This window comes from Macaca thibetana, chromosome X (genome assembly GCF_024542745.1).
Source record: "Macaca thibetana thibetana isolate TM-01 chromosome X, ASM2454274v1, whole genome shotgun sequence".
NCBI lineage: Eukaryota > Metazoa > Chordata > Mammalia > Primates > Cercopithecidae > Macaca > Macaca thibetana.
The window spans coordinates 77110854-77123272 of record NC_065598.1 but is presented as its reverse complement, the minus strand read 5'-3'; the positions used below and the strand labels follow the sequence as shown (position 1 = coordinate 77123272).

At 33.0% G+C, this 12419-nt stretch overlaps 3 protein-coding genes across 6 annotated transcripts in view; 2 read left to right on the top strand and 1 right to left on the bottom strand.

Moving 5' to 3' along the window:
- The window catches only part of SH3BGRL (SH3 domain binding glutamate rich protein like), a 523004-nt gene that overhangs the window by 155496 nt on the left and 355089 nt on the right, over positions 1-12419 (bottom strand). The gene's annotated exons all lie outside the window — the stretch shown is intronic.
- LOC126946313 (40S ribosomal protein S24) overlaps positions 1-12419 on the top strand; it is a 1171839-nt gene that overhangs the window by 846225 nt on the left and 313195 nt on the right. The gene's annotated exons all lie outside the window — the stretch shown is intronic.
- Positions 1-12419, top strand: part of HMGN5 (high mobility group nucleosome binding domain 5) — an 86915-nt gene that overhangs the window by 61342 nt on the left and 13154 nt on the right. The window lies entirely within an intron of this gene.

The following is a 12419-nucleotide window of genomic DNA, read 5'->3' as shown; positions in this document are numbered from 1 at the left end:
CCTTAACGTGATATGAAGTGATTCTTCCTGCTTTGTTCTTCTTTTTGAAATTGCTCTACCTATTCTAGGACCTGTGCATTTTCATAGAGATGTTAGAATATGACTATGTCTATGTCTACAAAAGCTTGAAATTTTAATGAGAATTACATTAAATCTATAGACCAATTTGGAGAGAATTGACATCTTTTATATACTGAGTTTTTCATCCTGTGAGCATGATATGTCTCTCCATTTGTTTATTTTCTTAATCAATAGTTTGTAATTTTAAGCATATAGAACTTGTACATATTTTAAGCGTATACCTAAATATTTTATTTTATTTTATTTGTAACAATTGTAAATGGTATTGTGCTTTTAATTTTACTTTCCACTTGGTCATAGTTAGTACATAGAAGTGAAATTAACTTTTGTAGGTTGATCTTGTATCTTCCAAACTTACTGAACACACTTATTAGTTCTAGAGGTTTTTTATAGACTTCACTGGATTTTCTATGTAAACAATCATATCATCTGCAAATAGGGACAATTTTATTCCTTTCCTTCCAGCTGCATACCTTTTATTTCTTTTTTTTGTCTTATTGTGCTGACTAAAACATCCTGCACAGTGTTAAGAAAGAGTGGTGAGAACATACATCTTTCCCAGTCTTAGGGGGAAAGCATCAGTCTTTCACTATTTAATATGATGTTAACAATAGGATTTTTACATGTTCTTTATCAAGTTGAAGTAATTTCTCTCTATTGCTAACTGGCTGAGAGTTTTTATCATCAATATCTGTGGAATTTTGTCAAATGTGCCTTCTGCATATGTTAATATGATCACACGATTTTTCTTCTTTCACCTGTTGATAAATATATGCACCTTCTATGTACCCACAATTAAAAATTTAAAAATTTAAAATGATGGATTACTTTAATTGAGCCAAATGTTCAACCAGTCTTGCATACCTGGAATAAATCACACTTTGTCATTGTATCTAATTTCTTTTATACATTGTTGGATTAGGTTTGCCAACGTTTTATCAAAAATTTCTACTTCTAAGTTCTTGATAGATATTGGTCTACAGTTTTCTTATTTTATACTATCTTTGTCTGGTTTTGGTAGCAGGGTAATACTGGCCTTGTAAAATTAGGAAATGTTATATCTTTGAATTTTTGGAAGACATCATGTAGAATTTATTTTAATTATGTTTTAAGCGTTTAGTAACAAGGATTATTCATCATGGTTGAGATTTTAGAGTGTGTGATTTTTAGGAAACTGGTCCATTTCTTATAACTTCTAAAATTTTTAAGTTTAGTTGTTCATATTCCTCCATTACCCTTTCATTAACTACAAGATCTGTAGTGCTATCTCCTGTTTCATTCCCCATATTGGTTACTTGTGCAATCTGTTTTTGTTTTTGTCAGCCTTCCTAGAAGTTTATCAAGCTTATATATTTTTTTAGAACCAGCTTTTAATTGTATCAATTTTCTCCAATGTTTTTCTATTTTCAACTACATTGATTTCTCCCTTTCTCTGTATTATTTCATAATCTTTCTGCATGCTTTGTGTTTCTCTTTTTTCTTTTTCTAGCTTGCTGAAGGTATTAGAATATTAATTTGAGACTTGCTTCTTGTTTAATGTAATCATTTCATACTATGAACTTCTCTATGAGCACTGCTTTAGCTGCATCTCCTATATTTTGATATGTTTATTTTGTTGTTTAGTTTCGCTAGAGACTTTCTCTTTGACTGATGGGCTATATAAATATATTTTGTTTAATTATGAATTTTATGGATATTTTCTTGTTTTGTTTTGTTATTATTTCTAATTTGATTTCATTATTGTCAGAGAACATATCTGTATCATTTCAATTCTTTTATATGTATTGAGATGTCTTATGATGCTGGGTATGGTATATCTTGATGAATGTTCAACGAATGCTTTAAAAATGTATATTCTGCTGTTTTTACGTGGAGTGTTAAATATTTATCAGTTAGATCCTGTTGGTTTATTGTATTGTTCAGCTCTTTTATATCTTTGATGACTTTCTATCTAGTAGTTCTATCAGTTGCTATGAAGAATATATGGAAGTCCCCAACTACACAGATCCATAAGTATAGTTGGGGACTTGAACATACTCTTTCTCCCTTTGGGTCTATCAGGTTTTGCTTCCTGCATTTGCTTCATTTATTTGTTTTGGGGCTCTATTGTTTAATCCATGCATATTTAGGATCATTATGTCTTCAGGGCGAATTGATCATTTTATCGTTATTTTATCATTTATTACTCTATCTCTAGTAATTTATTTGCCCTGAAGTTGACTTGACTGGATACTAACGTATTAACTCCTACCTTTTTAAAATTAGTATTTACTTGGTATGTCTTTTTCCGTTCTTTTATGTTTAACCTACCCCGTCATTAAATTTGACAAGTGTTTCTTGCAAACAGTGTATCATTGGGTAATGTTTGCTTGTTTCCTTCCAGTCTCTGTCTTTTGATTCCAGTATTTAGACTGTTTACATTTAAGGTTATTATTGATATGTTAGAACTTAAGTCTGCCATTTTATTATTTGTTTTCCATTTGTTTCCTCTGACTCTCATTCCTCTACTTCTCTTTTCGTGCCTTCCTGTTGATTACTTAAACATATTTTAGGATTCCATCTTGAGTTATTTGTAGTGTTTTTGAGTGTATATTTTGTATAGTTTTCATAGAGGTTGCTGTGGGTATTACAATACATATATGTGACTTACCACAGTCTCCTGGTTTCACTATTTTACCACTTTTAGTGTAGTGGGGAAAACATATGTCCATTAAGGTTCCTTTACCTTTCCCACTTTTTAAATACTATTGCCTTTAGCATCAGATAATGCTATTTTTTGTTTCAATCATCAACTATAATTTATCAAACTGATGAGGAAAAAGGGAATTTATTGCACACACTCACGTTTATTTTTAACAGCTTTAGTAAGAAATCATACAGGCACCATATAATTCATTCATATAAAGTGTAAAATTCAATGTTTTTAGTATAACAGGGTTATGCAACATTCGCCCTTAGTTTATTTTCTGTTGCTATAACAAAATACCTGAGACTGAATACATTATCAAGACAAGAAATGTACTTAGCTCACAGTTCTGGAGGCTGGAAAATTCAAGATCAGGTGGCTGAATCTGGTGAGAGCCTTGTGCTGCTTCATAGTTTAGCAGAAAAGTGGAAGGGGAATTGGGTATGTGTTAAGAGAGAGGAGACAAAGTAGGCTGACCTGTTTTATAACACAATCTGTTTTTGCAGGAACTGATTCAGTTTCATGAGGACTAACCCAGTCTCCTGAGAAAGACAGTAATCCATCTTAATAAACTAATCACCACTTAAAGGCCCCACCTCTCAACATGGTTATACTGGCATTAAATTTCAACATGAGTTATGGCAGGGAGAAAACACATCCAAAACATAGCACACTGCAATTATTTTTAGAATATTTTTCCCTCTAGAAATAAATCCCATATCCATTAGCAGTCACTCTTAATTTCCCCAAATTCTCCCTCCTTGCCAGCCCCAGGCAACCACCAAGATATTTTTTGTCTCTATTGATTTGCCTGATCTGGATATTTCACATATATGAAATAAAATCATTTGTAGTCACTTTGTTACTGGGTTATTTCACTTAGTATAATGTTTTTAAGGTAGCATGTATCACTATCTTATTCCTTTCTACTGCTGACAAATATTCAGTTGTACTGATTTACTACCTTTTACTTACCCATTTATCCATTGATGGACATTGGGGTTCTTTCTACTTGGCTATAATGAATAATGCTGATACAAACAACTGTGTATAAGTTTTTATATGCATATAAGTTTTTATTTCTATTTGTTATGAATCTAGGAGTGGAATTACTGAGTCATATCAAATCCTTTTCCCATTTATAAATTGGATTGTTTTTTTCTTATTGAGTTGTAAGAGTTCTTTATATATTCTGGATAAAAGTCCCTTATCGTATATATGACTTGTAAATATTTTCACATTGTATGGGTTGTCTTTTAACTTTACTGATGATACAGCTTGCAGCACAAAATATTTAAATTCGATGAAATCCAATTTATCTGTTTTTCTTTTATTGAGTGTGCTCTTGGTGTCATATTTAAGAAACCATAAGTTAATTCAAAGTCATGTAGACTTACTCTTATGTTTTATTGTAAGAGTTTTATTGTTTTCACTCTTACATTTAGGTCTATCATCTATTTTGAGTTGATTTTTTTGTGTGTATGATGTGAAGAAGTTCACTCAATTTCATTTGTTTGTATGCTGATTTTCATTCTTCCAGTGTCATTTGTTTGAAAGACTCTTTTTTGCTGTATGGAATTCCCTTTGAACTTTTGTTGAAAATCAGGTGACCATAAATGTAATTGTGTCTTTGTGGATTCTGAATTCTATTCCATTGATCCACAAGTCTCACCCTATGCCACTGTCTGTCTTAATGATGCTTTGTAATGAGTTTTGAAACTGAGAATTCTGAGTCCTTCAACTTTATTTTTATTTTCCAAGGGTACTTTGACTATTCTGTGTCCCTTTAATTTCCACGTAAATGTAGAGATGTGTTAAATGGCAGATACATTGCGGGAGGGAGTTGGGGAGAATGTGAAGTGACTACTAATGGGCAAGGGATTTTTTTAGTGGGTGGTTTAAATGTTCTAAAATCTATCGTGGTGATGGTTGCACAACTCTGGATATACACAAAAAATATACTGAACTGTACCCTTTAAATGAGTTCAGTGTATGGCATGTAAATTATATCTCAATAAAGTTTATTAATGAATAAGAAATAAATCTAATAATGAAATCTGAAGCTCTCATCACAAATTTAAAATATGTAATTAAAGAAGCCAAATATTGTATCCAAAACATATTGGAACACTCAAGTTCAATATGAAATCAAATGATAGTGTCCAAATTCATCATGAAGATCCTAAACCGGCTATAATCAATGTTTGTAACCAAAATTGAGAAATGACAATACAGTACGTAGCATGATTTCTAACAGACCAAAATTCAGTATTTAGTCAGCTGCTATGTTTAAATTAGAAACGTTTTGTAATATTCATAACCACTGTTTTCTAGTGTCACTCTTTTTTTTGCTAAATCTAAATGTACTCGTAGTTTCATCATCAATAAATTCGTTCATTTATTGTACTCCTGGAAAACAAACAGGTATTTTTATGCTCATTATAATAAAAATATGGAAATTCAATTTACTAAAAACCTAAACCTTTTTATATTTAAAAATTTAATTGAACCATTGAAGTAATTGCTAACAAAAACCTAAAGAAACTATCAAGTTTAAAAGATAGCTTTTTATAATTCTATTTTAAGTATAGGGGTATAGGTGTAGGTTTGTTACATAGGCAAATGTGCATTATGGGGGTTTGTTGAAGAGATTATTTATGGGTATTAAGACTCGTACCCATTAGTTATTTTTCCTGATCCTCTCCCTCCTCTCACCCTCCAACCTCTGATAAGTCCCAGTGTGTGTTGTTCCCCTCTGTGTGTCCATGTATTCTCATCATTTACCTCCCACATATAAGTGAGAACATGTGGTATTTGGTTTTCTGTTCCTGTGTTAGTTTTCTAAGCATACTGGCCTCCAGCTCCATCCATGTCCTTGCAAAGGACATTATTTCATTATTTTTTATGGCTGCATAGTATTCCATGGTGTATATGTACATTTTCTTTATCTCATCTATGATTGATGAACATCTAGGTTGATTCCATATCTTTGCTATTGTGAATAGTGCTGCAATGAACAAATGTTTGCAGGTGTCTTTATAACAGAATGATTTACATTCCTTTGGGTATATACCCAGTAATAGGATTGCTGGGTCGAATGGTACTTATGTCTTTAGTAGGTACCTGAGGAATTGTCACACTGTCTTCCACAATGGTTGAACTAATTTATACTTTCATAAACACTGTATAAGCATTCATTTTTCTCCACAACCTCACAGCATCTGTTATTTTTTTGATTTCTTCATAATTGTTATTCTGACTGGTGTGACATGGTATCTCATTGTGGTTTTGATTTGCATTTCTCTAATGATTGGTGATGTTGAGCTTTTTAAAATATGATTGTTGGCCGCATGTATTTCTTCTTTTGAGAATTGTCCATTCATGTCCTTTGCCCACTTTTTAATGGTAGTGTTTTATTTCTTCTAAATGTATTTAAGTTCCTTCCAGATGCTGGATATTAGACCTTTGTCAGATGCATAGTTTGCAACTTTTTTCCCATTCTGTAGATTGCCTGTCCAGTCTATTGGTAGTTGGGTAGTTTTTTGTTTGTTTGTTGCTGTGCAGAAGCTCTTTAGTTTAATTAAATCCCACTTTTCAATTTTAGCTTTTGTTGGGATTGCTTTTGGTATCTTTGTTGTAAAATCTTTGTCTGTTCCTATTTCAAGGATGTCATCGCCTATGTTGTCTTTTAGGGTTTTTATACTCTTGGTTATTACATTTAAGTCTTTATCCATCTTGAGTTAATTTTTCTGTACGATGTAAGGAAAGGGTCCAGTTTCAGTATTCTGAGTATCGCTAGGAAGTTATCCCAGCACTGTTTATTGAACACGGAATCCTTTCCCTATTGACTGTTCTTGTCAGGTTTGTCAAAGATCAGATATTTTTAGGTGTGTGGTCTTTTTCTGGGTTTTGTATTCTATTCCATTGGTCTATGCCAGTACCATGCTGTTAGGTTATTTAGCCCTGTAGTATAGTTTGAATTTGGGTAGCATGATGCCTCCAGCTTTGTTCTTTTTGGTTAGGATTGCTTTGGCTATTGGGTCTTTTTTTGGTTCCATATGAATTTTAAAACAGTTTTGTTCTAGTTCTGTGAAGAATGTGAATTGTAATTTAATGGGAATAGCATTGAATCTACAAATTGCTTTGGACAGTATGGCCATTTTAACGATATTGATTCTTCCTTTCCATGATCATGGCATGTTTTTCTATTTGTTTGTGTCGTCGCTGATTTCTCTGAACAGTGGTTTGTAGTTCTCCTTGTAAAGATCTTTCACCTCCCTAGGTTGCTGTAGTCCTAGGTATTTTGTCATTTTTGTGGCAACTGTAAATGAAAGTTTATTCATGACAGGTCTTGGCTTGACTGTTGTTGGTGTATAATAATGCTAGTGATTTTTGCATATTGATTTTTCATCCTGAGACTTTGCTGAAGTTGCTTATCAGTTTAAGTAGCTTTTGGCTGAGATGATGGGGTTTTTGAGAGATAGATTCATGTCATCTGCAATTCCTCTCTTCCTATTTCAATGCCCTTTATTTCTTTCTCTTGCCTGATTGCCTTGGCCAGAACTTCTAATACTATGTTGAATAGGAGTGGTGAGATGGGGCATCTTTGTCTTGTGCCAGTTTTCAAGGGGAATAATTCCAGCTTTTGTCCATTCAGTGTGATGTGGGCTGTGGGTTTATCATATATGTTTCTTTTTCTTTGAGGTAAGTTCCTTCAATACCTAGTTTATTGAGAGTTTTTAACATGAAGGGATAAAGGTAAATAATTTTAATTTTTCATATGTTAGTGAAATTATGTGATATACACATGATGGTATATATGCCATATGTTCACCAGTCTTTTCTAGTCAACACCTTAAGCAAGGAGGCTAAATTATCCCACAGATCAGCTGGAAGATTCATATCTGCCCTTGTTTGCCTAAAATGGAAGCTGCAAGGTCATATTTTCTATTCATTCTGGATACTCATAAAGTCCTTTTCAATCCCCACACAGTTCGTTTGCAGGAGTTCACCTAACTATACTCAATGCAGTGTTCCACTTCTCTGTAGTCAAGAAAGAAAAACAAAATGTCATCCATTCACCACTGCTTAAGAAAGACATAGCCTACATGGACAGCAAATGTCCAGTTATATAAAAAACCCACACAGCTGCACTGAGCCCTGGGAACGATGCCAGTATTGCTAATAGAGCAATGCTTCTCAATGTGTGGATACACTACCACTGGTGGTCCACAAGAAAATTTGTGGGGACACACTGGCAAATGTTTTAATAGTTACGTATTTGTTTTCCTGTGTATTAAGAAAAATATACTTAGCACACAAAATCTGTGTTCTCAAAAATATTACTTTTTGAGGATGGGTAAAAATTATGATATTATTATTAATTCCTTTACTTAAAATGCTCATCCATCTCTCTTGTTTGTCTTTGCCTCCTCAGTAAGTCCTTTCCTGACCCAACTTTCAGACTGTGTTAGTTGGTTCTTCCTCTGGTCCCCATACTATGTTTCACATACCTCGTTTATATCACATTTCAGATTACAGTGTAATTTTTATAAGCATGCTTATTTTTATTAGAGTGTGAGCCTCTCAAGAAGTAGAGTCAAATCTTTGTATCCTTAGTGCCTGATACAGAGGTTGGACCCTTGTAGTGCTCAATTAATATTTGTGGAATTAATGCATATGAATTACAACTGTGGTCAGAATAATTACGTTCTACAAGCATTGATGTAGTAACTATTTCTCAGTTGGAGGCACGATGGCAGGGTATCTCAGGGAGAACTGAAAATTTAAAACTACGAGACAGGAAACCAAGCATAATTAATTCTCTATCAGATTAATTGCATTAGCAAAATTTTATATGATGAGTTTTCTTATAAATAATGGATTTCTGAACTAAGATTCAAAAGCAGAATCACTGAAAAAAATAAAGGTTGAAAGAACTGAAATTTAATTAAGAGAGCAGAGGCTCTGGAATCAAACTGCTCTGAGTTTGAATTCTTACTCAACAATTACTAGCTTTATCATCTGTAAACTTAGGACCAGAGATAATTCATATAAAGCCTAACAAAGTACCTTATACATAGTGGAAGCTGTTATTACTAATTTAAAGCATATGTTAGTAATTATCTACAAGTAGTAATTCTGTGAGATCTGGCCTAAGGGAAAAATATAAAGAAGTCCAGTTCTCCCTTCTTACTTTGTTACCATTCCTACCCCAACCCTCTCTCATGATAGCATTATGATCATTACCTTCCAGACTTATGCCAACTACCAGTCTAAAGCACACCTGGTCTCTCTCTCTCTCTCCAAAGTTCCTGGTATAAATCTTCCCTATACAAGGAAATAAATCATTTTCTAATTCACACTTTCCTGGTGGCAAGGAGATAATTGTTTAAATTTAAAAGCTTTTTTCATCTAATTTCTAATGGGTTAGAGTAAATCAGAATGCTGTCAAGCCAGGAAAGTACTTAATTAAGTAGAGAAGGTGACAATGAGTCAGTGTACTTTGTTGGAAAAATTACAGACCAAAAGTTTAAGTAGGAGACCAGATTTCTAGTCTCAACTTTGCTAATAACTTACTTAGAAACTTTAGGTGAGTTGTTTAACTGCTCTATGCTCAACTTCCTTACCTGAAGATGGTAAGTTCTATGCCGCCGAGATACTGGCTTGTATTTTCAAAAAAAATAAAGCTGTATCCACCACTCCTGAAACCAAAATAAATTCCAGAGGACTGAACAAATATTTAACTATAAAAAGTGAAATGATATAATTTATAAAGAGAAGTGTAAATGGATTTGTTTATACCTTTGGAATAGGGAAATTCTTCTAAAGGAAAACACAACCAGAAGTAACAATGGAAAATGATAAGACTACATAAAAGCTTAAGTCTTCTCTCTAGAAAAAAATACCACTATTAAGAGCTGAAAAAATGAAAGAGAAAATCCAGTAGAAAAAGAAAGGATATGGTCGAAAAATTCACAGACAGGAAATACAAATGGTCATCAAACATATGAAAAGATGATCAGCTTCACCCGTAATTAAAGATATGCAAATCAAAAAACCTATTTCAACCTATTCAATTTTTAAAAACGAATACTTTTTCAGATACTAAATGCTGCTCAAGGTAATCGAAGAGATCACTTGGACTCGGGAAGGGGAACATCACACACTGGGGCCTATCACGGGGAGTGGGGAGGGGGGAGGGATTGCATTGGGAGTTATACCTGATGTAAATGATGTGTTGATGGGTGCTGACGAGTTGATGGGTGCAGCACAGCAACATGGCACAAGTATACATATGTAACAAACCTGCACGTTATGCACATGTACCCTAGAACTTAAAGTATAATAATAATAAATAAATAAAATAATTTAAAAAAAAAAAGCATGCTTCTGTGTTGGTCAGAGTGTAAATTGGTGCTGCTCTCCAGTGCCAGTTCTTGCCACCTGTCTCTGAAGTACTTCTTTCCCAATCATTCTCAGAGACGACCCTCTTCCACTATTCCTATTTTCTGATTTGGTGTCCCACAGCCACTTTATAGTCTGGGACACTATGTGCAAATAAGTACTCTTTTCCGTCACACATCATGTCACCTCCTCTGCTTTCTGGAAAGTTCAAAGTTCCTTCAGTATGGCTCTTTTTCTCTCTCCTACTCTTTGGAGTCTCTTCTCTGATAAACAAGTTCCACAAATTCCAAGAACCTAGCCAATGTAATTCTCAAATAGTCATTAGCAATTGGCTGACTGGAAGAAACGAAGACTTGAGTAAGCTCTTAAAATGTAAACAAAGCAAAAATTAATATTCAAGAAATTAATCCTACCACAGTTATTTTAAAGATGAAATTAAGATAACCAAATATAATAGAATGCTACCTTTTATAGACAAAAATTAGCATAAACTCACAAAACAATGTTTCTGTTTTCAAGAGCTATACAAATAATAATATTTTTCAGAGCAAAACCTATCTCACAAACCAAAAAAGCATGAACCATATATTTTATTACCTTTTTTATCTCCAGTGTGGGCCTTATTCAGAAGAAATTAAGTGCTAAATAGTATCCCATCTTACAATAAATTTAGAAGTAAACTACAACATAAAAACAAATAGGAAACTGAAGGAGTAATTATATTTTCCCTTAAACCTGAATTGATCATGTGTCTGTATATGAAGTAGACTAAACAATATATATTCCAACAAATAAACTATTTAGAGAGCATATTTTTAAAAATATTATCTTATTTCCACTTAGGCAATTTAACCCTGAAACCAAGGGAAGGAGTTCCAAAGATATGCTTAGTTTATTGGAAATAATGAAAATATGTAAATGTGGATTATACTGTTGTCATTAAAATTTGTGAGAATTGAGCATGTCCATTTGCTTGAATGATTACTCATTTCAATATAAAATATAATTTTTTAAGGTTTTGAGTAGGTGGTAAATGATTGAAGCATGTCAGCTATTGTTTAACAAAGGAAGTGAGCATAGACTGAATTTAAAAAGGATAGAGATAAACAAACAAAAAAGAATGAGTCTTTGAAAAACAAGTAAATAATAGAATGTCACCATGTCCTTAGAAGGTAATAGCGCACAAACACACACATATATGTGTGTGTGTGTATATATATATACACACACACACACACACATATATATATAAATGTCTCTGAATATGACTCTTAAGACATAATTTTTAATGATTCCTCCTTAGTGAATCTCCCCTTCTTTCTTCCTTCCTGTACGCTACCTTTGCTGTGCATTCTAGAGCATTTTAAAATTTAATACCTTTGTTGAACAGCCATTTGTCCGTTTATCCTCTTAAAGGACTATACAGTTAATGTTAGTATAATAGCATAGATTGTCAATTCCCCATACAATAAAATCTACTTGAGCTCTACTACTTCATCAGAGTGTTCATATCTACACTTTGAGGATTAAAGACAACTAGTTTTAACATCGTTTTATCTCACCTTAAATGTGTCTAAATTAAAGCAAGCTCCAATTGATGGCCCATGTGTTTCAAATAATTTACAACAAAATAAAACAATTCGTAGGTTATATGAAGCTTGTTATAAAATGATCTGATAAGTAAGGCTCTAAGTGAATGGATAAAGCCCAAAACAGGAAAAGGAAAAACAAATCCTAGCATAACACAAACTGAAGAAAATCAATTGCTACAGGCATCTAAAAAATCACATTTAACTTTAGCTTTTGGTTAAAATGACATCAGTTTACTAAATTGAATATTTTTCTTAATAAAGACGTTGGTTTCTAACACACAACCTATTTGACAGGTCGCCACTATTCTCTCATGAAGGGTGGTTATTTCTAATCAACCCTCACGAGTGAACAGTTGGACTACACCGAAAACTGATCTATTCTTGAAAATAGGCTCTTTTCTCATATAGGCAGCATGGGGCATTTATCAATTCTTGAATTCTTATTTCATTTCTTTTTATAAGAATAAACAGCATTCATGAACTTTCTAAGGAGAAAAAGCCTGAGCATTAAGGCCAATTAAAATAAATAAAGTGAAAATATAATTGCTTTAAACTAAAGATGTCATTTTTTCAATGTGCCACAATAGCCGCACAACTTCAGAAGTGTCACAATCTATGTTTTCATATTTTATAAGCTATGAATTAATATCTGT